The 25648-nt window shown below is 44.7% G+C and overlaps 1 long non-coding RNA gene and 2 other non-coding genes across 3 annotated transcripts in view; all 3 read right to left on the reverse strand.

Moving 5' to 3' along the window:
• LOC146866177 (uncharacterized) overlaps window positions 1–25648 on the reverse strand; it is a 50144-nt gene that overhangs the window by 18093 nt on the left and 6403 nt on the right. The window contains exons 2-5 of the long non-coding RNA XR_014970629.1: window positions 10706–10789; window positions 4608–4684; window positions 2176–2274; window positions 587–687 (exon numbers count right to left, since the gene is read on the reverse strand). This is a non-coding gene — a long non-coding RNA (uncharacterized LOC146866177). The remainder of the gene's footprint in view (window positions 1–586; window positions 688–2175; window positions 2275–4607; window positions 4685–10705; window positions 10790–25648) is intronic.
• On the reverse strand, window positions 243–364 carry LOC146866180 (small nucleolar RNA SNORA24). The gene has a single exon (XR_014977650.1). It is a non-coding gene; the product is annotated as a small nucleolar RNA SNORA24 (small nucleolar RNA).
• LOC146866181 (small nucleolar RNA SNORA24) lies at window positions 1805–1929 on the reverse strand. Its single transcript, XR_014977653.1, has one exon. It is a non-coding gene; the product is annotated as a small nucleolar RNA SNORA24 (small nucleolar RNA).

Below are 25648 nucleotides of genomic sequence, written 5' to 3' on the forward strand. Positions count from 1 at the left end.
ACACAAAAAAACTGCTGAAAATGAGCAAGGGCATAAACATGTACACTTCTTGCAAAGAAACATGAATGCTTCCACATCTGAACCATGATCCAGGGATGTCTCAACTAAGTACTGTGGAAAGAAAAAAGTACGCTTATTCTCCCAATAGAAAAATATATGCAACATTAAAAAGCATAGTTAGGATGATAGTGAGACCGTAAACCGATAAAAGGCATTTTACCAAGCATAAATAATCATGAGTGTCTTGCTCATAGAATTCAGTGACCAAGAAAATGGAAACCAATTTACTATTAAGCAAACATTTGCTCTTCCAGGGCTAGGAAGGAAAACTGCCACAGAGGACAGGCCCCATGGATTCCTGGACAAATACTGAACACAAGTTTCCGACCTAAAGTACACAGTCAACAAGTATAACACTAGCTTAAGTGGTTGATTCTTTTCAGAGTGCAAGTTGATTCCATATGGCTCCTTCGCACCATGAACTGAGCTTCACTCCGTTTAGACATTGTCAGCTATACAATAAAACTGTGACAAACACCACCAAATAAACTACAGGGACCAATATGTAACCACCATTTGGACTTACCAACATTGAAACAAGCACAGCTCTAATCTCCAGAAAAGCCATTGTGAACTCAAGTGCTTCTCAGCTTTGACATCAGACAGATTCTGCATCTTGAAAAAATTCTGTAAAAAACAAACACATCAATACAGAAGTGATTACCAGCTCAAAACAAGTGGACGAGAAATGTATTGGATGCCGGCCAACTACAAATTCTGTGTGAAGTACTAGTCTTTTCTAGTTTGAAAATTGGGCCCGTGCGCCTCTTTTCTGGATCCTAACAAGTTGAACTCTTCAGTTTTAATCCATATCCTCGCCAACTAATAACCTTCATTCGCAAACCATTTATCAATTAACTCTGCAAAGCAGCAAGTTGGTCATTAGTCCACACTCAAGGCTACTATGTGGACATAAAGCCTAGGAGACAGTCACATGGAGTAGAAGATTCTAAGACACTAATCTGTAAGTTCACACTTCTTTTGACCCAACCTTCTGAGTTGGAAATACAGCTTTATAATAAATGCATAGCAAGTGAATCCAGAGGGATTTGTGCTGCAAAACTAAAAGGTTAGCTTACCTGTAGAAGTTTTGCGCTTGAAAACTTTCCAGATTTATGTGCGACTCACCTCCCCATAGAAAACGTGTGAACAAACAAGGGGCCTGAAGTTCTATAGTATGTTGGGTAAGTCAAGATGCAAAATACCACCAAAAAGGAATAATGTATCCCAGATGGTGACCACTCAAGGGGACTTAATGGCTGTGTCTGACATCATAGGGGCCAGAGCCATAGCCAACAAATTGTAGACTACACAAAAGAGGGAGGAGGAATTCTGAGACCAGCATGTAGGTAGAATAAATTGTTAGCATACAAATCCAGAAAGCGCCTTTAAGATGCAGAGCTACCGGCAAGTTACCATTTGTTTTACTTTATGCCCAATACCAAACTACTACTCATAATAGATGAGTAACAATAGAAATCATACAAAAACAAGCTAAAAATGAAAAAGGGAATAAGCTTGCAAACTTCATAAAAAGAAACCGATGAATGCTTCAACATCCAAATGATGCAGGGACATCAAGTACTACGAAAAGAACTAAAATAAGCTTACCCCCCCCCCGACAAAAAATAAAACAAATCAGACAGTACTGAGATAGTATACTTGCAACAAAGCATGCTAGTAAACGTAAGCAATCAGATGTATTTTGCTCACAAAGCATGCTGGTAAACGTAAGTAATCAGATGTATTTTGCTCACAGAATTCAGAAACCAACAACAAGGAAACCAATTTGCTAATAAGCAAAATGTTACTCTTCCAGGGCTAGGAAGGAAAACTGCCACTGAGGACAGGCTCCATGGATTCCTGGAAAATTACTGATCACAGCTCCCCCTCCAATCCTCAAAGCGTTCCACCAAAGATTAATCAACAAGTACAACCCTTTGATAACTGGCTGATTCTTTTCAGAGTTCAAGTTGATTCCATGTGGCTCACATTTACTCAATGAACTGAGCCTCACTCCATTTCGAGGATGTTAATTATAAGATACAACAGAGCAGAGAAAACCGGAAAAACGTCTTCAAAGACCAACAATCTGTAAGTGCCACTTGGACCTACCAACACTGAAACAAGCAGAGCTTTACCCTCCAGGAGAGCGATCTTGAATCAGAGCCCTTCTCAGTTTTGAAATTCGATATTCTTCATCTGAGGAAATGCCTGTAAAATAAGTTTTACATTTAACATATTATATACACATGCATTCCTGTAAAATATATAGTTTAATTTTATATATAATAGACATACACATTTACAAATACAGAAGTGAAATAGTAGCTCAAAACTAACTTGCAAGCAATGAATAAGCTGCCCACCAACTACAAATCCTCTGTGAAGCACTGGCTCGATTCGATTCTAGTGAGGAAACTGGACCTATTCTCCCCTTTTCTGCATCCTTACTCCCAAGTTAAAATTTCCAATTTTAATCCACAAATGTCGAGGTAACATTCTTATTTTAAAGAGCACTTAAAAAAATATGACCAAGAAAAGGAAAGTCCTTTTACTCTAATAAGCAAGAAATCGCTCTTCCAGGACTAAGAAAAAACACTGCCACAATAATTCTGTTTCACGGATTTGTTGTGAAGAAATGAGACTAACTTCTGCTTCGGCACAAAAGCCTTTCACAAGGAGGATATAATTCGAGGAATGCATCAAATCCTGCAACTTGCATCAATAGCCAAAAGCCTGAGGGAGAAAATGACATCCCTTCAACTAGAAGAAATGATCCACAATGCAAAGGCAGGAGATATCCTTAAACTATTAGGAAATTAGGACCACCATCTGCTTGTATTCCAACAACTGAACGGCAGCCATGTTTGAGCAGGAACAACATTTTTAAACTCCACTAAATATGTTGGATATATACATCTACTGGCGGTCGCCAGTAGATAGTTATAGTTAGGACCGTGTTTCCATAGGAAATCTGAAAATTCTATTTTGAATAACTTTGGCGCTGGTTGACGAATCTTCGCGAAATTTTCAAAACTAATGGGGCGCTCCGCTCCTACCCTGAAAGTCTCGGGGGGATTAGTCAAGCGGGGGCCGAGAAAAAAGGGGGGACCCAAAACGCGTTTTCCCCATGCATTTTCCCATAGGACCTTTAGTCGAAGGTACAGCCCGAACAGCTGAACAGAATTACTTGAAATTTGGCAAAGAGGTAGTCCTCAGGTCAGGGAAGTGCCTTTTGCATATATGGAGTCAATCTGTTCAGTAGTTCCTGAGAAAATGGAGTTAAAAGCACATAAATATCTAGCCGCGCACCCTAACGTGCGCAATTCTGATTGGTGGTTACATGTCAGTCAACGTTCGAATCAGTCGAAATCAGGAAGTGTCGGCCGCCATTTTGTTTGCTTTGAGAGCGAGTGAAAAAGGAAGGTGGCAAACGTGAAAAGGGGGCAGGGTAGAGAGTTCCTGACCCCCTAGCCTTTGTCAGGGGGTCCCTGAAGGCAGAAAAAAACATTTAATTTTTTTTTTTTTTTTAAATCGTGGAGTGCGCGCACAGTGAAAAACCATTAAAAAAAATTATTTTTCAAGACGTAGTTTATTGTAAAATAAATAAAAAATAGAAATACATAAATTAGCATTTAAAAAAAAAACGTACAAATTCACTGAAAAAACCATAGGTTTCACACACGTTAGTTAGGAATTAGCATTTAAAAAACCTTGCAAATTCACTTAAAAAACCATAGGTTTCACACATGTTATAGTTAGGTGGACATTTCACTCGTAAAAAACCAATGAAATTCCCCCGTTATAGTTAGTGGAGATAACTATAACTCGCGCGCCCGCAATCCTTTGCTCATGACGTCACATTACATCACTCATGACCTGGTCAGTGGCATCACTCATGACATCCTTGAGATAGAGTGGCAGGGGAATTTCATTGGTTTTTTACGAGTGAAATGTCCACCTAACTATAACATGTGTGAAACCTATGGTTTTTTTAAGTGAATATATATATACACATGTATATATATATATATTCTGCTCCAAAGTTGTCCACCTGTAAGTAGCACTCGACCAGCAGCTTGATTTATGTGTAGGTAGGGACGGGGATCCGCTTGTAGAAGCCGCTCCGTAGTGGATTTGCCTGACGCGTTTCGAAGCTCCATATGCTTCTCTTCAGAGGCTTTAACGGAAACGGTGTGCACAACCGCTAACCCACCACCATTTAACATATGACACATCCACCAATGGGAGGCTCAAATGTGCATTTGATTTTTAAAATAGAACTCTAGGAGGCAGCCAGTTAATGTCAGATTATTATTTTTCTTCAATCTGAATGCGGAGCTAAACAGGGAGTTTTGGATTTTTGTAAAAAAAAAATTAAGACTGGTAATAGACCTGGGAGAGGGGCTAGAAAAGGCAGCATTGACATAGTCAAAGAGTAAAACAAATGCATTAGAGATCCTTCACTGCAAATGTGTCACAAACGACAATGCTGCAAAAAGTGTGCAAAGTTCTCAATTTTCATTTTGAGAAAGTCGACCTACCCGTTTTCTGCAGGCTTCTCAGAAACAGCATGGAGCTGTGGAGCGCTGGTGGCATAGTTTCATACTGTGAGAATTGACTAAAACAAATATAAAAGTTAAAGAGTAAAACAGCCGGCATAAAGTTGTGTAATGCATTTAGAATATATTTAAATAGATTTACAACATATTTAAACCAAGCCCAACATTCTCAAAACACCATTAACTTCAAATAAAACAAGCATGGGCATAGCCAATAGGTCTCACCTTTGGGACCTTAGGAGTGTTTAGGCATGCAACAGTTGCATAACTAAATACTTATAAGGTCCAAAAAGCGAGACCTATTGGCTATGCCAAGCAGCCGCGAATGTGATCACGATCAAACATCAAAGTGGCCATGCAAGTGAAAGTCGGTCAAGTGCGGCACGGGCCTGTGCACATGCACTGTAGCTCTAGGCTGGCCTGGTAGCACTTTTTGGAGCCCTCTCAAAAAGTCTCGCCTGACCAGCGCATGCGCTGGGTCAGGCGAGACCTAAAAAAAAATTTAACAAAGGAAGATGAGGCAGACTTGAAAATATACATTCACCAACTAGCACTTCAATTTAAAAAAAGATAACGTATTCATTGCATATGCAATCAGTGCCAACGTTTTAAAACTGTATAGAAAAATATGGTACTTGAACAAACTTTTGACAAATTTAATGAAATTGGGACAAAAAGCTATTTTTTTTCCACATACCCACTTAAACTACTCTGGTAAAACAATAGATCACAAATCTATGAGACTCAGTTGAGAGCAAAATACACCAGGTCTATCAGCAAACATTTACAACACTACTTTAGGATTTTAAATGTTAAGTTTGCGCCCAAGATGGCTGTAGCCATCTTGTGAGCCTCGGATTTTTATGTTACAAATGTGTAATAAATACATAAAGAAAGTTTAACCCTTTTCATTCACTGGTCTATTGAATGGACATTTATGTTTTACTCTCTTGACCACCACAACATCAGTCCATATCAGTCACAGGCTTCCTTCCAAAGAGTAAATGGGCATTGCCGGGTGAACTGTCAACAGCTGCCTGAAATGGGAGTGTACTCCTGTTTCAGGAATGGTGTGCTCAATCTGCTCGGCCACACACCTTTATTTTTAGGACTAGAAATCTTATTTGCATATTGCATCGGTTAAAAAATTTATATAGTTTATTTGCCAAGGCCAGATCTACTGCCTGTGCCAATGCTGGTTAGAAATAGGATCTCAGCGTTGAGATTAAATAGCTTTTATGTACTAAGGTAGGAAACCGAAAACAAGTGAAAGTTGCACAATTCAAGACAATGTATTGAAAAGTGGCAGAGACCTTCATTTCCCAGTAGACTTTCAGCTATACTCACACTGAGTTCCCATCACGCAAAAACCCAGCTGCTGCACCTGTGCCTCCACTATCTTCCCAAGTTACCATCTACGGACTGCAGAAAGCATAAAAAAGAAAATGTCCTTCAGTGCATCTTGAGGTATGTTGGAACCTGGTTGCCTACTAGTTTTAGTCTGCTCAGTACACACAATGTCAAAGCCTCGCAGGTGAATCTAGGTTAAGACAGGCAGCGTTCTCTGGAGCTGGGAGGATAACTGGCCATGGCTTTTGTGGAAACATGCCTCCTGGCAGACGCTTCGCTGTTTAAGAACCCAGCACCAGCAATGAAGAGTCTTGTTGACCTGTAGCACTCAACATGGCCAGTGGCCTCGCTGGATACAACAGCCCAACTGCACATCTACTGAATAAGAGGCAGACTACAGGTCTAGATGCAATCCCCCTTCAGGAGGGTCTGGATATAGAAACAGTATATAGCCACCTCACCTCAGGACCTAACCAAATGGGAGAGGATTGGAGGTTGGCAAGAAGGTGGCCATAGATCAGGCCAGCTTGGCAGCAGCCATTTTCTTATGGCCCAAGCATAAAGACTAGACACGTGGTAATACCAAACAGTAGGTGCTCCTCAAAAATGTACAACTCCCAGAGCGCCAATATTGGGTGTGGGAATTCCTACCTGCTGACAATGAAGATGAATAAAAGTATGTTGTGAAACAAACAAAATGAAAGTTGTTGAAGTATGTAATTAAATAAATCTAAAATAGTCTGTGTTTAATTCTTATGTTAATCAGATGGTCAAGAAAAATCTTGACCCTATGAACCCTTTAGTTCTTATTAACGCTCAAAACACTTCTTATACAACAAAACAAAACTGCTGCATCATGTCTTGCCCACGCCATATAAAAAGCGCAAATATAAAATTGAACAAAACTCGTGGTACATTTTACAAGAAAACCGACTGCATGTTAAGCAAATCAAGATTTTGGAGACTGCGGGCAGTACTAAGCAACCCCTCACTGTAATAAGGTATGGAACCCACAAACAACTTATCACCAGTTGAGCGATGCTAGCAATAAAACATGGCTTCTCTGGACAGTATGCCGTATCATGGAATGCAAGCCATAGTGTATGCTCGGTGATCTACAACGCTCACCAGTACAAATGACTGCCTAGATACAGACCTTTTCAAGTTTGTGCAGTATTTCATAGTGCTCTTAAGCAGACGTAAGGAATCTTAACATTTCTAAGCTGCTGGTCATTACTTTCTTAGAAAAGCCTTTCCTTACAATAGATGTAGGCACAGCAATCTACCAGACTAGGCTGGAGTACACAAATCTTACCCACCTATGCTTATCCAATATACTTGTGAATGGACAATGAAGACGCCCAAAATGCCACAAAGCACTACAATATAAGTGAGTACAGCTAACCTTGAAGGTTTTACATCGACTTCTAGACTTCAAACATACCAAATTACTTACATATCGCCCCTTAACCTCTAACTTGCTTAATCCAAACATCAAGCTCACTCAATCTTGAAGAAGCAACTCACAGGGCCCCTTTCCTTTTAATTGAACACAGCTTTGGAACACTTTCTCCGGTTAAGCTTTTCCAAAGGATTTCATGAGCCAATATTAGTAGTGATGAAAATGTTGATCCCCTTCTTCCACTGAATCTGCTCCCCACAATTATGAACTTAAAAAATGAATGGAGAATCATCTTCTCAATCTACTGCTCATCGCAGTGACAGGCTCCCCCAACTTGCAGATGGCACTGCTCATTGCCTATGTTATGGATGCATGCTCTTTGCTACTCATGCACATATTTAATGTGTATCCTATTGCTCAGGAGGCCGACTGACTACATCTGTAACCCACAAGCCTCCGCAGATCTCCTTCCCATAGATAAAAACAGTACATTGCCCTCCAGAACCCCAAGAATGGGGCTAGGCATCGCTCAACCTGGCCAATAAAAAAAATTGTTTTCTCTCCCAAACACAAGCAGTGGCAAAATTGAATAGGTTTCACCTTTCCAAGAACTATTGGCTTTGGCCATACGTTTTGCCATGCAGTACACCAGTGTGGCTGCTGTCAGCTTGGCTAAATGTTAGTGGGGTAGATTAGCATGGGGTATATGGAGTAGAGTGGTGCAGAATGGCATGGAGTGGGGTAGACTGGAGCATTGCAGAGTAGAGTAGCTGTGGCTACATCTCATGCACCCAAGTGCCTATGAATTTAAGGTGCCAAAAAGCAGCTTCTGTTGGAACACATGGGAATGATCACATCGGCACAGGTTTTAGAGAGAAAAGGAGTATTTGTTGCACTGCACAAAACTGAAGCACTTTAAACACACATACTTACGATGACCAGATGAGGGGAATACGTGAAAGCCACACGGTTTCAAAAGGCAGAGGTGTCCAAAATATTTGTGTTGCTTAGTCGCAGCCTCACCTGAAGCATGTGACTGGATAGCTGCTCTTGAAAAACTATGGGCATCCAGTTTCAGGCTAGTGTACGTTTTAAACAGACACTTTGTAATGGCAGAGAAGAGGAGCAGCTTACGAACAAATGCAGTTACACGTACTGCTTTAAGAGTTCATGACATTAGTTTGATACTGTAAAAGGAAGCACCGAATTTAAAGCAACAAGCAAACCTGTAGAACGGAAGTTAAAAGCAACCCAAAGGTGTAGCATGCAAATTGAAACGATTGGCAGAAAAATGACAAAATAAAGTCCTTTGAATCACAACGCAAGCAGAAGGACACTAGTCAAATAAATTAGTACTTGGCCAATGCCAGCCAAAATGTTGAAATAAATGTGTTCAAGTCTATTTGTGGCTGGTATACACCATTTGATTGTTCAGCTCACGTCTCGAGCCAATCCAGACCCTGGCGAAGAGATACTCAAGGCTGCAATACTTTACCAGGCAGTAAGGACAGTTCTCGTAAATATGTACTAGTGGGAATGCAGATGTAATAAGATAATAAACCACTCCCCTTTACAAAAATATTAACAGCTACTATGTATTAAACAGAAGCATTGGCAAAGCTATTAGGCCTCGCCTATGCAAGAGCTAATGGATTTGCTAATATGTTATAGCCATGCTGTACACCTGCTTGGCTGCTGTTCAGCATGGCTAAAATTCTGTGAAGTAAAACAGTGGAGTGTTGTAAAAGTCAAGTGTTAGTGGACTGTGTAAACTGTCATGGAGGGAGTAGAGTTGTAGAGTGGAGTAAAGTTGAGTAGAGTGTCAAGAGTGGACTAGTGTTGTAGAGTAGGTGGCAGATTGCCGTGAAGTGGTGTAAAGCAGAGAAGCAAAGTGTGTTGAGTAGAGTGGCATAGAGGGTGTACTGTAGAGTAGAGCAGTGTTACAGAGTGAAGTGATGTAGAGTAGATGGTCAGAGTGGAGTAGCGTAGGAGAGCGGAACGGCAAAGTGGGGTCACGTGGAGTGGCATAGAGTGTGGTGACGTGGTTTCATTTACAATGGAGTGAAGTGGCACCGAGTGGCATAAAGGGAGTTGCGTAGAGCATTTTATTGTTAGTGTTGTAGAGCAGACTGCTACAGAATAGAGTACCACAGAGTGGAGTAGAGTTTAATGGAGTAAAGTGCCAGAGTTCAGTATCGTGAAGTGTCATAAAGGGGACTAGAGTGAAGCAGAATTAAGTACAGTGATGCATAGTAGATTGGAGCAAAGTGCATTGCTTTTGAGTAAAGTGGTGTAGCGCTCACTGGCTTAGAGTGCAGCGACAGTGGTGCAGAGTAGATTGCAGTGGCACAGAGTGCAATTGCGCAGTGGAGTGACTGCAGTGTGGCAGAGTAGACTGTTTCAAAGTAGAGTGAACTGCAGAGAAAGCAGTGTGGAGTGCTGCAGGGTAGAGCGGAGAGATTTAGAGTAGACTGTTGCAGAAGGCAGTGATGCAGAATGGATTAGAGTGAAGTGATGTAGTTAGAGCAGTGATGAAGATTAGAGAGGAGTGCAGTGTAATGGCTTACAATGTACTGGCGTAGAGCGCAGTGGTGGCACAGAGTGGAGTGTCGTAGAGTGCAGTGTGGCATAAAGTTCATTAGTTTAGAGTGCAGTAGGGTGAAATGGTGAAGCGTACAATGGAATAGTGTTGCAGAGTAGAATATAGTGACTTACAGTGCAGTGCTACACAGTAGATTGTGTAGAGTTTATTAGTTTTGAGTAAAGTGGCAGTGTCCAGTAACGTGGAGTGGTGCAGGGTTGATTGCAGTGGCGAGTGGAACGGTGCAGTGTGAAATAGAGTGCCGGGAAGAGTAGAGTGTCTTAAGTGCAGGGGGTGCAGAGTAGATTGGTATCGAGTGCAGTGGTGCATTGTAGAGTGCACTGGCAGAGTAAAGGTGTCAAGGGAAGTGGCAGAGTGGAGTGGGGCACAGTAGAGTACAGTGGTGTAGACTGGAAAGGAGTAAATTTGCATATGCATGGTGTGGTAGCACGTGGTCTTTATACACAAGACATCTTCAAATGAAATTACTATTATATTTGCTCAGACAGTTTTACTGATAAACATACAGCACACTAACAGCGTGGAAATGTTAGTACCTACTGTATTGATTTGTTTTGATCATATTAAAGAAATTTGTTACACCACACTTCAGAATTACCAATAAATGTGCTTGCCATATTCTGAAATATCGGCAGTTCATTTACAGACATTTAAATTTTGTGCTAGAAAAAAAAAACCGTACAGTATGCCCCGACTAGCCAGCACGTGTGTCACAAATCCTCTTACTTTCAAGTCAGAAAGAAAGATAAACACCAAGGTTCCTGGAAGGCAGAGCCTGACATCTGACCCATCTTTGCATCCACAGCAAATCTGCCAAGATAAAAACAAGATTTAAAGGCCTGTTTACAGAAATTCAGTACAGGTGGAAAATTGGGTTTCGGCAAGAGAAGTTACAAACTAAAGCTGGACAGCTTAAAACAAATTGAGCCCACAAACAAGCAAATATGAGTTACAAACCACAAAGCCAATGGGAAGCAATGGGCAGAATGCATTCCCATGGACGTTTTCCATATGTCCCCAAGAAGTTAGCAAACCATGCTTCGACCTAAAAAATTGCTGATCAGAACAGTATTACATCATCCGATAACTAGGGTAGCCAACTGTCTTCCAATTTACACGTTTACCCTGCAATGAGGCTTCTCTTCTGTTGTCCAGTCACAGAAGGGACACCCAGTATCACACGTTGGCTCTTCACTGTAAACCTCTCAAAGTATAAACAGTCACTTGTTCATCCCTTTAGGAGGTTTAAAAGAGGTGCCTAACTAATTGGGAGTGTGGAGCTGCACCACAGGACGGATACCAAACAATGCGGCTTCAGCAGCACGTTCAGCTATTGAAATGCAAACCCAGTCACTTGTTGATAAACAACCCTGAATGTTAGGGACCTGCCCTGGAAGCATGCCTTTGGTGCTTATTCCATTAAGCCTGTTACAAAGTGCTGATTGGTTGTCAGAACAGTGGAGTGTGTAAGATTTGCTCAGGATCAAACTGTTAAAGTAGAACACCAGTGGCAGCAGCACACATGTACATGCTACAAAGATTATATACATTTATGACCATATTTCAATTTGGTGAAAATCTCATGAGACTGGGCCGGTCTCCATTCCCAAAAGTACTATCCAGTCCATTTATAAACCACAAACTTAAGAGAAGCTTTTACAGAGTGAAAACTCTGCCAATATTCTAATAAAACGCAGAGCGATTAATAAAACAAGCATTGGCAAAGCCAATAGGTCTTGCCTATGTGAGAGCTATTTGATTTGCCAATGTTTCTTAGCCACTTTCCAACATGGCTGAAAGTAAAGAAAAGCTGTATGACAACCAGCGTTGACCAAATCATACTGCTTTTTAGGTCTCGCCTGACCCAGCGCATGCGCTGGTCTGGCGAGACTTATTGAGAGGGCTCCAAAAAGTGCTACCAGGCCAGCCTGGAGCTACAGTGCACGTGCGCTTTACCGTGATTACTTTCACTTTCGCGGCCGCTTTGATGTTTGATCGCGATCACTTTCGCGGCCGCATGGCCGCTTTGCATAGCCAATAGGTCTCGCTTTTGGGACCTTATAAGTATTTAATTATGCAACTGTTGCATGGCTAAACACTTATAAGTCCCAAAGGCGAGACCTATTGGCTATGCCAATGCTTGTTTCCTTTTACTTTCAGCCATGCAGACCTGAAGCCAGCGCTACTGTACAATATGGCTAAAAACAGTGTGACAAAGCCAATAGATCTTGCATAGACAAACCTTACTGACTGCCAATGCTTTTTGTTGAGCAAGCACATCTATGCAATTGAACAGGCTACCAACATGTAAACTAATAGGATCTTCGATATGAAAGCATTGGTGAGGTTCTTGCTGGATGCTTTGCTAAAAATAGCATTAGGGGTTGATCTTAGATTTGTTCTAATAAATCTTTAGTGTTGCTGACTATATACATACTATAACAAGCATTGGCACAGCCAATAGGTCTCGCCTTTGGGACCTTATAAGTATTTAGTTATGCAGCACAATAACCTTGTTGCAACATCAACTTTTGCATGGCTAAACACTAATGTCCCAAAGGAGAGACCTTTTAGCTATGCCAATGCTCGTTTTAGAGGATTTTATTATGCGCGTTTAGCCATACTCTGGCTAAAATTAAGCCCCTTTTATAACAGTGTGGTAAAGGTCTGGCAGTAGAAAGTACAGGTTTAGGGGGGTTGGGAGTGTTAGCAAGTGATCGTAAACAAAAGTCTCCGCTGAAGGGAAACCGGAATAAAGGAGGAGGGCTATGTCTGGCTTGTGCCACTGGCGCCGCTGGTCTTTTTCATGCTGACACTTCTAACCGCAGCATTCTAATGTAACTGCTGGGAAGCGGCGCTATCTGCATGTTTGCACTAGCAGTATTCCGTTTTTATCAAGTTTTAAATAGTGCAAACTCAAACGTATTGGAGCTCTTCCATAAGTACTAGTTACGCAACCCAAGGATGCATTTTTTTGGGTAGGCATGGGTTACTAAGGAATTATTTGCAAATTCTTAAAACTGCTGTTTATGTCTCGCCTAAGATAGTCCTTAAGATAGAAATGCGTGCCCGTTTTATCCCAACTCAAAACACTTTGCAGTAAGATTAAAAATATTTAAAATTGTCTAAATGCTTCAGATGGGCAAATGTTTTATACACGAATCTTAACGCTCACAGAAAAGCGAGGGACAAAATTATAAAGTCCCAAAGCAAAAACCACAAATAAGATAATAAAATTACGCTAAAAGAAAAGGACATACCCAGTTCCTCCATGTTTAATTTTAACGCGGTTTTATTATCTTTAAGGCATAATGTATACATAACTCCGAGACTTTTACAAACGCGACAGCACAAAGCAATGCCTCCAACTTAAAAAAAAAAAATTGGTCTTTTTTGTTAAGGTGTTTAACTGCTGTCTTGCAGTTAAAGATTTATTTAAACCGCAGCTTTGGCATGGTTTCAAAGTTCGATTAATTTTTCAAAAGTACTTAAAACTAACAAAATGCATGCATTTTATGCTAAGTAGCAAAAGTACATTCAAGCATGGTTAGTAAATTATGTCAATGTTGCCTTGTCCTGTGGGGAAATAAAAAAAAGAACTAGCGAGAGAGTGCGAGCAAAAGACATTGTGAATGAGGGGGGAATACAACAAAAAGAAATAGCGAGATAGTGCATGGTTAGTAAATTATGTCGATGTTGGCTTGTCCTGTGGAGGAATAAAAAAAAATAAAGAAAACGAGAGTGCGAGCAAAAGTGGGGAATAAAAAAAAAAGAGAAATAGCAAGAGTGCGCGAGCAAAAGACAGTGAATGAGGGGGGAATAAAAAAAGAAATGGCAAGAGTGCGAGCAAAAGTGAATAGGGGGGGATATACCAAAAAAATAAAGAGAAAGCGAGAGTGCACGAGAGAATGACTAATGCTAAAAGTAACAGCAGCTGATTCAGGAGAGAGAGAGCCATGCACGAGGTAATAACTAATGCAGCCGTTTTCAAGCACCCTCGTGCTTGTGGCACCGTCCGCCTTGTGGGAGCAAGCAACAGCCAATTAGCATGCTCTCAGCTGCTTGCTCCCGCAAGGTGGATGCCGCCACAAGCACGAGTGTGAGCTTGAAAATGAGCAGCGCGACGGCTAAAGGCCATCCTATGCAGCACATGCATGCTGCGTAGGCGAGACCTAAAAAGTGTCGTCCCTGAGTGGTACACATCGCAGGGTGATGCTAACATTCAGAATGCAAAGCACTGTTTCAGATAAAGGCATATATTTTACATTTTCCAGGAGATGTCTTAATCACAGCATACTGCGCACAACTCAGTAGGATCCCTTTTGAGGTTCTTGCATGTCTGCATTGATCTAAATATAACAGTCCATTAATATGTACGAGTTCCACTCCATCCAACCCTGTGCTGAAATGTGAGAGCTCTATGCCATTTGCAAGGAGGAAATGGGTCAATTAGGGCATTTTCATGGACAGCCCTCAAACACATCCTCTTCTCTCAACCAACTCCTTTATCGCGAGGAACACATTTGTAGAGACACTGATGTGCTACTTCAAGACAGCTCTCTGTGGTATTATCGGTCATGATGTAAACCCAGATTAGCAGCAGTCTGCATAGATGTACTCACGGCCACACTGGCACTAGTCTGACACTGGTCACCTATTGGCCTTTCAGGGTACCAGCCCAGTTAATAAACTGGGTAGTTTGCCATTATTCCACCACCTCTTTGAATACACCGCATAGAATTATAGCTGTATTTTCTGCTCTAAAACAACCAAATATGGAAAACCTAATTTTTTTTTTTAAATCCTGCCATTTCAGTACAATATGAAAGCACGATTTAAAATTGAACAAAAAAAAGTTTTTCAAAAGATGAAATGAAGCGAACGTAGCATGAGCACAAACGCAAATTTCACATGATTCTGTGACAAAAAAAAACATACATAGGCACACAAAGTACCAAAAAATTCTAAGGATTTCTTAGACACAATGGTACCTTAGCAACGAGGTGGGTAAGTTTCAGTAACGAGAAAAATAAGCGCATCGGAAGACAGTACCTAACATTTGACCACAGTCTTTTAAAGCCCAGCAAATGTGACGAGATCAGAACAAGATTTATAGGCCTGTTTATTACAGAAAACGAGGTTGTAGAAAAATACTCAACACACTGCTTTCGTATGCGGAGGCACAAACTCAAGCTGGACAGCCTAAGGCAAATAAAGCCAGCAAATGGAAAGCCAGAACACATGAATTGCAAACAGAGCCAATGGCAAGCGACTGACAGAACGCATTCCCAGATCAACTTTCTGAAACTTCACAAAAATAATTTTTGCATAACAGACAGTAGTGCTGTCTGGTAGGTTGGCACCTAATACAAGCATTAAAAATGCAATAGGTCTCGCTTTCACAAGAGTTTGAGCTATTAACCTCTTCGGTGCCCGTGACGAGCTGGACTCGTCATGGGCCGCGGTGGCGCTGTGCCCATGACGAGTCCAGCTCGTCACAAACCCCGCCCGCTAATGTAACGGCCGGCACAGGGCGGGGAAAGGGGCGGGCACCGAAGGGGTTAACATTGCAAATGGCAATGCCTTTTATTTTTGTTTTTAAAAGATAAATAAACAGCATTGTTATTTACAATGCCAATAGTTTAAACTTGCGTAAATGCGAGGCCCATTGCATTGCAAATGCTAGTCTCGTGCTGGAACCGTAATCTTGCCTTCCCATCCCTGCCTAGAGGGCAGCAAAGGAATGAGTTTCCCGGAGATAAGACCAGATTTATTATGAGGTCTTTGAGCTTGACATGAAGGCCCCTTGATGTTTACAATCCCCAGGGGTCGGGGGGTTATGGCCTTCACAGATGCCTGCCAGAAGCTTTTTAAATGTTATCTGTATCTGGGTCCGTGCGCACTCATCATGGGGCCTAAACACCACAGGAGTGTGGGATTCCACATCAGAGCTCTTCCATCACTTTCACAGCAGATTCCTCATAATCCTCTAGTGACTATGAACCTCCCCATGTTAGACAAGTCACAATATAGCTGCATGCCCATTGTGCTGTCAGCAAGGCATATTTGTTCACGTGACTGTGTGAATGTTTTAAATCACGCAGAGTTCTAATAATTGACTGCCCATTCACACCCAACATTGTGCTCCATAACTTCACAGTACAATGCCCCCCAGCAGGAACACGGGAAGCCCCCAACCACTGCCCTCTCACTCGGGACTTAAGTCAGAATCAAACAGCACCTTGAAGGTGAGGCCATGAGCAGACCTATGGAGTTGTAACATCCAGAGATACATTTCATCGGCTCCCCAACTCAGCGGGCTACTTCACGTGACATGTCTGTGTCAAAGAATATTGACATAGATACAGAGTAGACATGGCATCCATGAGCATGTTGCGGAAACAGGGATAATAGGAATAAATGCACAAAACGCACCCTGAGATGGGGCACAAACCCCTAATGTCTAGATGTGCTTATTAAAGAAGGAAAGGTTTGCCTTCTCCCCCACCCCAGGACTGCATCAACCTCCCAGTGTGTTCTTCCTATCACCCGCCCCCGAGGGACCTCTGCATAACCCGAAGACATTGCTCCCTGTATAGCGCCTCCTCATCCCTCCCCAGACAGTGCTTCACCCCTAGTCACCCAGGGCCTAAACACTGCACTCCCCAGCCGTGGGTGTAGCGCCCACCAGTGCCTGGCACTGCAAATCCCCATACTCCTCCACTTCCAGATGTGGAAGGAATGCTGAGGGATTGCTCGGAAGCCCACCCCACCGCTTCCACCTGAGGCCGAAGAGAAATTAGGATAGCGGGAGGGGAGAAACCCAGATGTAATTAGACTCCAGGTGTTGTACACCTTGTCTGTGCCCATGGCACCTCCCTTCAACATGTAATGAGACCCAACGCTGCCTCTCCCCAGTGCCCCCTGCCCCCACCCCTCGGTGCGCCTTCGTCCCCCTCCAACCCCAATCAATGTGCATCAGTCTTCCCAGGACCACCCGCTGCGCCACACTCGGACAAAGTCCACCTCCCCGGACATCTAACAACCTGACCAGGACCACCGGCTGCCCGTCCACACCGAAAACCGCACCCCATCCCACCGGCCCACAGTCGACAGTCCCGCCCACAAGGCCCGTTGCCCCACCTATTATTGCCTGCTTAATAACATTCCTATCCTTCTTTCGCAACCTCCACAGTGAGCCTGTAGCCCTCCGAGAAACAGTCCCCCCCTCCCAACCACTACTCCTGCAACCAACCCCCCCAGGCGCCATGCGACTTTCACACATCACCCACCCATCCAAACCAGCGCCGACAATCCGGCCGTCCCACATCAAATCCTCCGTACTGCCCTTTATCCTCCACAGCTAGCCACATGCCAAGCCCAGCCCGGCAGAAACATCCATCCTCTCTGAATGGTGCTCAAACTGCCGACAAGCCTCCTCCCAGCCTTTGCACATACCCGACCCGCCGAGGAACGCCCACCTCCCCTTCACGCCCCATCCCGCACCCTCCCACGCAGCACTCCGACCTCCAACACCCCCCTTACCCTCAGCCAAATGCCCCTGCTTCCTTCACCCAACCATCCCACTCCGCCCACACCCCAGAACACCACCTTTGCCACTCCGTCCGATGGCACCCTGACCCCTTCGGGTAAAGTCCACGTTATATAAAAACGCATAAAATAAACTCACGTGTCGCCCTCCCTTCCCCTCAAACCCCGCCCGCTCCCACGGTCCCCCCCGCCGAATTATACTCCGTGCTTTAATTTCTTGCACCCATCACGAAAGTCTAGGAGACCACACCGACAGTCACCGTGGGCATTCCAACACTGCATCAACCCTAGATCGGCAACCAAGCAGCCCACGCCGACCTCCACAGACCCCAGCCACAGACCCCAACCACCTGGTGGCTCCATCACCAACACACCCATCCCCACAATTGTGCCTTGAGGAGGAAATCCACCCTCGGGCAGGGACCTCGCCAGACGAGCCACAATTGGTAAAAGGTGAGCTAAGCGAATACACCAATACTCGGAAATATCCTGCAACTATTTCCCTTAAAACTTTATTCATGCCCCATAACGTTCTTGCCGTTTATTACCATTTCAGTTGGTAATATTAACCCCGCCAGCTGCCCCACATCTCTCCCACCCTGTCCCCTGGGCAACGGCACCTCATCCCTCCCAAGGCCCACTGCTCCCTGCCCCCCCTCACCTCACACTCTGTAGCAGCAGCACGTGTGGTAAACTTTACGATTCACAACCTGGAATGTAGAATGCACAGCATGGTTCAAGCGCATATAAACACAAGCGCTTGCCATGACGTTTTCGTTTGGCTTTTTCTGCCGTGGCCTCGCTGTTGTGCTACTTGCTAACCCCTGTTCTTCTCTTTCCTTTCTTCCCTCCTCCGCGTGCTACCCTTCCCTTGCGCGAGACTGCTTACGCCAGCTGAAATGTTGACAGCTGGACGTTCCGTCGTTACAGTTATACGACAGTTGGTGAACATTGTACGATTCGCACTGAGCAATCCTGTTATGGTGTGTCGTCCTTTCAATCAATAAATACCTTACTTCTTGAAGATGTTCCCTGGTGTTTACTCAGACGGCACACAGAAGAACCCACGAACTGGAGAATTTAATTGAAAGCTAGAAGAATTGATGGTAAATCTAAACTTGGGATTACACTTAACCCGAACAGCGCTGAACCCATGCTAGTCACGCAACAAGAAGTGTTACCTGGTAGTAGCTTAGTTAACAGGTTTCCTAAAGTTTTTAACGGGAAAATTGGTAAACTAAAGGGGTTCCTACACAAAATAGAACTAAAAGAGGATGCTGTGCCATGCTTGCACAAGGTTAGACACATTCCAATGACACTAAGGGAGGAGGTAAGAAGTGGAGTTAATAAGCTACTGGAAGCAGACAATCGAACCTAGAGTCTTGTGAATGGGTCGCACCCCTGGTGGTCACAAGGAGATCCAATGGAAAATTGAGGTTGTGCATAGATTTGCATGACCTAAATAAAAACATACTTAAAAACCAGTAACCTCTTCCCAGAATTAATGAGATGTTATCTCTCACAAAGAATATGACAGTATTTTCCACTATAGACCTAGCCGCTGCTTACCACCAGGTACCTCCGCATCCTGAAAGCAGACACCTCAGCACCTTTGTTTCGCCTTTTGGTTGTTTCAGGTTCAAAAGTTCCTTTCGGATTAGCATCGGCGTTATGCCAGAGGCTCATGCATGAAATGTTCAAAGGCGTGAAAAAGTTACTCATCTTCCAGGATGACATTCTTATTATGGGTAAAGATCAGTTTGACCATGACAACAGATTGGTGCAGGTACTTAAAATCTTGGAAAAAAATGGCATGACAGCAGAATATAAGAAATGCAGGTTCAGTAATAAAACAGTCATCTACTTAGGTCATAAAATTACACAAGAGGGAATAAAACCTAAGAAAGAACTACTCAAAGCTATCAAGGATGCTCCAGTTCCACAAAATAAGGAAGAACTCAGAGCATTTTTGGGACTGGTGGAGTACTACTCCAAATTTGTAAGAAACTTTTCAACAAAAACATAGCATAAGGACACTTTTAAAAAACAAAAACAAATTTGAATGGTCTCAGGACTGTGAAGACAGTTTTAAATGCCTTAAAAAGGAGATTTGTGACGCACCATCCCTTAAAGGGTTTGACACTAATCTTGAATGTGTAGTCACTACAGATGCCAGCGGAAAGGGAATTGGTGCGGTCCTCACACAAATTGAACAATGGTATGGAAGTCACCATCGCTTTTGCATCCCGCTCTTTAACTTCCACTGAGGAGAGATACTCAGTTATAGAGCGGGAAGCCTTAGCTTGTGTGTGGGGGCTAGAACATTTCCGGCAATACATTTGGGGAAAAAGGATTGTTTTGCGGTGTGACCACAAACCATTGATGAAAGTGCTTACTGTTCAAGGGTTGTATAATGCTTCTCCTAGGTTAGCACAATTTTCCATAAGACTATTGGATTACAATTACGAGGTACAGTATTTGCCGGGAACCAAGAATGTCGCGGATTTCCTGAGCAGGTTGCCTTTGCATAATGAGGAGAAAGGGGTGAAGGTTGAGGAACTCTGTAGCCAGCATTAACGAAGAATTCCCTAGCATTCTTGAAGAGGAATGGGAAAAAGTGTCCTAAGGATGAAACACTAAAGGAAGTTAGTAAACTCATTGTGGTTGGATGGCCTAAGAAGAAATACCTTAAAAATGAGTTAAAGCGATTCTGGGAATTGAGAAGTGAGTTATCTGTGGAGAACAACCTTGTTTTAAGACAGGGTAAAGTGATACCTCCTGTCACATTAAGAGACAGAATTGTCAACATTTGCCATGAGGGTCACTTAGGCATTAACAAAACTAAACAGAGAATTAAGAATTGGTATTGGTGGCCTGGGTGCGATATCCAAATAGAGAGAGCAGTCAGGAACTGTATACAATGTGAAAATTCTGATAAGACTCAAACGACTCTCAGACCTCCTCTGCAACCTTTGAAGTGCCCGAACATGCCTTGGGAGAGAGTAGGCATTGATATAATGGGTCCGGGAAAATGGCAAGAAGAACAAGTGCACATACTGGTCTTAGTAGATCAATTTTCTAAATGGCCGGATATAAAAGTCTGCAGGAGGGTGGATGCTTTTGACGTTATCACATTCATGGACGGTATATTCACGAGAGAGGGTATACCAAAAACTATTGTAAGTGATAACGGAAGTCAATTCACGTCAGAGGTTTTCAAGAATTTCACTGTCAGGAATGGTACTACCCACAAAACTACTTCTGTGTACCACCCTGCCGGCAATGGGGCCGCGGAAAGGTTTAATAGGGTGATAAAAGCAGTTATCCAATTAGCTAACAACAATGGCAAATGTTGGAGAAAGGAAGTTAACAAAATGATTTGGGGGTACAGGATCACTCCAGGAGAAAAGACTTTGATAAGCCCGTTTGAGATTATGAGAGGCAGGACACCCATCTCAAAAGACAATATTTGATGGCTCAAGGAAGCTAGGAAATCTGAGTGGTCAGCAGAAACAGTCAGAAAAAGAATCCAAGAGGCACAAGATCTGAGTACGGTGAAGTATGATAGAGTGAGAGTAAGAAGAAGTGGACACATTGTCAAAGGACAGAATAGGTTTTCAGCGCCGTTAATTGTTGAAAAAGTGTTCTGTAACTGCGCTCCTCAGCGATGGCAAGGTGTGGCATGCTTCTACGTAGTCAGTTTGTTCTAGGATGGAAGTTGTCCAAACGGACACAAATGTACGGAAGATCAAGGATGCAGAGGACGATATGGGTGTACTGGACAAGTACGGATGGTTGTGCCAAGAAACGTCTGAGTCTGATGGAGAAGTAGATAAGTGTCACCACCTTTTGTGCATAGTACCAGGGATGATCAGGAACGTGATCTCATTGAATCCATTGGTGAATTCAGACCTCAGCACTAGGGCCTCAGAGGTATCCCTTGGCGCAAGTAGCATCACACACCTGTGGAAGACCAGGATGCTTTGGAGTTTAGCGATGAGAAGAGTGATCTTGCCACAGGTGAGACGGGTAGCTCTTTAGGTTCAAGAGGCAGCCCTGCATCTGGACATGAACTTGTGTTGGGAAGAGACACTTTGGAAGAGGTGGCCTGCACCAGTAGATTTGGTTGTAGCTTGGTAAAACCCAGCAAATACAAAGACTTTGTATGCGAATAGTTACACACCTGTTGCTCGCATTCAATCCGTCTTTTCTTATAATTCATAAGGAAAGGAGATGTGTTGTGCTACTTGCTAACCCCTGTTTGTTATTCTCTTTCCTTTCTTCCCTCCTCCGCACGCTACCCTTCCCTTGCGCGAGGCTGCTCACGCCAGCTGGACGCTCCGTCGTTACAGTTATATGACAGTTGGTGACCATTGTACAATTTGCACTGAGCACTCCTGTTATGGTGTGTCGTCCTGTCAATCAATAAATACCTTACTTCTTGAAGATGTTCCCTGGTGTTTATCTTTACACTCGCCTGCCAAAAGGTTTCTTGTCTTTATGGGGCCATGTGTTTGGCCCAATAAAGATAAGATACATTTTGCGACCAACGCAAAGCAGGCGAGGCCGTCCAAATGGGACAGCTCGAAAAGCCAAGCGAAAACGTCACCGGCACCTCTTTCCCAATGGCTGGCCGCTTACCATAAACGATGACACCGGCCAATGGGAAAGAGGGGCGGGGCTTAATGCCCCTTACTGAAAATACCCTATCGACACTAAATGTCGCCAGCGAGACTGCGCATGCGCGCAGCCTAACGCTAGCGAGACCTAAAAAGGGACTACCCAACAGCACACAATCTGACAAAATAGGAAACAGTTTTTTAAAAAAGTCACGTGGTTTATCCAGGTTCCATGTTCTCCGTGAGTCGGTAGTTATTAGATAGTATACAAGGAAAATCTCCCACTAACGTTTCAAAGCTTGACTATTTTGTTTTTATTTGAATACCAATCGTCTTTTAAACTTGCCTCTCAAAAGTTTCAATAGCAAACAGTGAAAACTTACTTACTTCAGGAATAGTTCTTCTTATAAGCAGGCCACTAGAATTATGCAATTATGTGGCCGCACCGATTTTTCGCATAATTCTAGATTAGTCACCTTTGCCAAATATATAGTCATCAGCTACATAATCTGCAGAATTAAACCCAAAAAAGTTTAGGTCAAATGGTTTAAAGGTTAATAAAAACGAAGCAACATGGAAAGGGGGGGCTCTTGGCCCCTCCGCCTGCATGGCAGTGCGGCGACCTCCCCCGGACTTCTCGGTGGTGGGGCGTGTTCCCTGGGGGCGCGCCCTACCACCGATTGGCTGCCTACGTGACCCGGATGACGTTAATCGACATCCGGGTTGGAGGGGAGGGCCTCTGGGGGGGATAAAGCGGCGGGGAGCGCCCAGGTGACCCCCTTGTTCCCTGGACGCTCCCCCACATCGGACGTGCCCTGGCGCTCAGGGCGGTAAATTTTCTCCTTTTCTTTTTGTCTTGCAGGTCGGCTGGCTGAATCGGGACTCTTCGGCGCTGGATTGCCGCCTGTTGGGGGAAGCTGCTGTCGACTGCGGGACCGGGGCTGGAGCGTGCTCGCCTGTTCGGAAAAGCTGTTTTCGCATCGCTTCTTCGCGCCTTCGTTGCCGACGACAGCGTCGCTTTGAGGTGAAGTGTCGGGGGCGTGTGCGGGGTTGTGCTGTTCTGCCTGCCTTCGAGCAGGGGGCCCGTGGGGGTGGGACAGCGAGCAGCTGTGTCCAGGTGCACCGGGCGCCTTTGTGCACGCGCGGTAACAAACTTTGCCTGGGTGCGAGTGGTGGCAGGAAACTGATTATACGGCTCTTCTGTTCAGAATAACTCTCCCGTGCCTAATAAAAGCCCGGGGGAAAAACGAGGAAAAGCGCGGGCATTCTGTATCGGTGCCCAGGAGCCGTAGCTCAGCGGCAGGGTTGTCGGGCTTTGGTATTGCAGGTCCCTAGGAGTCAAGGGTTCAATCCCTTGTAGGGGAGGCAAGGTCAGCTCTGAAGGGAAAATCTTTAGCAATCGTTTTTATTTTATTAGGCTGGGAACAGGTGCCTTTGTCTCGCAACAGATAGTGAATTTATTACCTTTGATTAGCCTGGTGTGATAGCTACAGTGGGGGTACAGCTGAGGGCAGTGGAGGGGTGGTTTAAAGAAGGTCCGAGCTTGCACATATGTTTTTATATTATTCAGTTTGCTTTCACCAACTGCTTGTGAGATTGCTGAGGTAGGGGCAACAGCCAAGGGCAGTTGGGGGGGGGGGGGGGGAAGTAAAAGTTCAAGCTACATACCTTTTCTAAGCGTGGTGCAGTCCGCTTTCACCAATTGTTTGTATTTAACACTAGTGTGTATTAATGCATTCTCTATTTTAGGCACGTGAACGCTGCATTCTTGTATTTCACGTTGCGAACGGACTGGTGGATATCGGTGTGGTCGCGGGCGAAATTCCGGCTGAGAGTGCGCCGGATCTTGAACGGTAAGAGGAGAGCGGGGGGCTCGCATTGCATTGCTTCTGGTAGCCGCCGGGTGGGTCTACGTTAGAGTTTACTCATCCCTGACAAACCGGATAAGCCGGGGCGTTGTGGTTACGGTTGCATGGTGCTTACAGCCCCCCGTATATCCTCCATCTGGTGAAGGTAATAAGCATACTTACACCTGTATTAGGGTATTAGTGTAGGGCGGTGCACCCAAGTCATGCCGGGGTCGATGGGTGGTGAAGGGGGGTCCAAGATGGAGGCTATGATGCAGGCCATGATGCAGGAGATGAACAGCATTAATAGGAGATTGAGTAAAGTGGATGAATTGGAGGCCCGCATGAATGAAAGGTTTACTGATCCCCCAGTCCCCTCAGGCAGGCCCGCGCGGCAGCGGAAGGCACCCTTGCCAAGAGGGGATTTTGCTAGCCCGCACAAGACATCTAAGGCAAAGAAGCGCAGGTGCAGTGCCCCAGCCCCAGTAGTACCGAGTTCGATTCCACCCGCACCCGCGGTTCCGGTAGCCCTTATACCTGTGCCGGTAGTCCCGGCGCCCGTTACACCGGCTCCTGCTATGCCGCCGGCGCTACCTCCTGTGGGGCCTGCTCCCCCGCCCGTGGTACCGATCCCAGTGCCGGGCCTGCCGCCGGTCACTCCGTCGCCTGCCATACCGGTGCCACCGGCCACGCCCCATGGGGCGCCGGTAGTCCCAGCGGACAACCCGGACTCGGTCCCGCCTGAATTGGCATCCCAAATAGCGGCTTTATTGCCATGGCTAAAAAAGGGGGGCGCGTTACCAGCGTCATCAGATCATGCTGCAGAAGCAGCACAGTTGGTAGAAAAGATTAAATCGGCAGCGGATAGAGCTGCGGTTCCCTCCTCTTCTTCACTTGCAGGTTCCAGCCCCGCCCAACCGAAGGCAGATGGTGGTCAACCGGCCGCGGCGCAGGAAAATGGTAAGGAGGTGGCCCTGCCCCTCTTGGGTGATGGGTCATTGCCCTCTAGGAGTGAGAATTTGGCACAACATGTGTCCCAAGCAACGAAAGAATTGATTTGGGCGGGAAAATATATTTACATTTTTTCATTGCTACTGGATCACAGGGAGATGGAACAGGCAAAGACACTAAAGGAGTGGATGTATCCAAGTGAATGGACGGCACAGTGTGCTAGATTTAGGGTGGAGGAAACTTTACTCAATTGGGTTAGGGCTTTCGCAGTATTCACGACCATCATGGCCGAACGGCCCCCTAATGTGCAGGCGCCATTGGCTTGCTACCAGAGTAGGATTGTGGGGTGGAGCGAGCAGTACCTGGGGGATGCCTGGAAGGAGTATGATGTCAATTTCAGGAAAGCTAAGGAATTTGACACATCATTGACATGGGACAAGGTTGACTCTGTGTCATGGCATAGGCAGTTCTCAGGGAGCTCTGCCCCACTGCAGTCCACCAGTGCGGTCAGGGGGTACTCCACCAGACCTCAGCACCCCTTTCGGGCGGCTCAGGGGAGCGAGGTCCCGGGTAGGGGTAGGGGGGGTATGAGAGGAAAGGGGTGTGTTGGGATTTTAATAAGCGCACCTGCACGAGGGCCCCTGGCACCTGTAAATTCAGACATGCATGTTCAGTCTGCGGTCATCCCTCCCACCCCGAGT

Source organism: Triturus cristatus, chromosome 2_1 (assembly GCF_964204655.1).
Source record: "Triturus cristatus chromosome 2_1, aTriCri1.1, whole genome shotgun sequence".
Taxonomy (NCBI): Eukaryota; Metazoa; Chordata; class Amphibia; order Caudata; family Salamandridae; genus Triturus; species Triturus cristatus.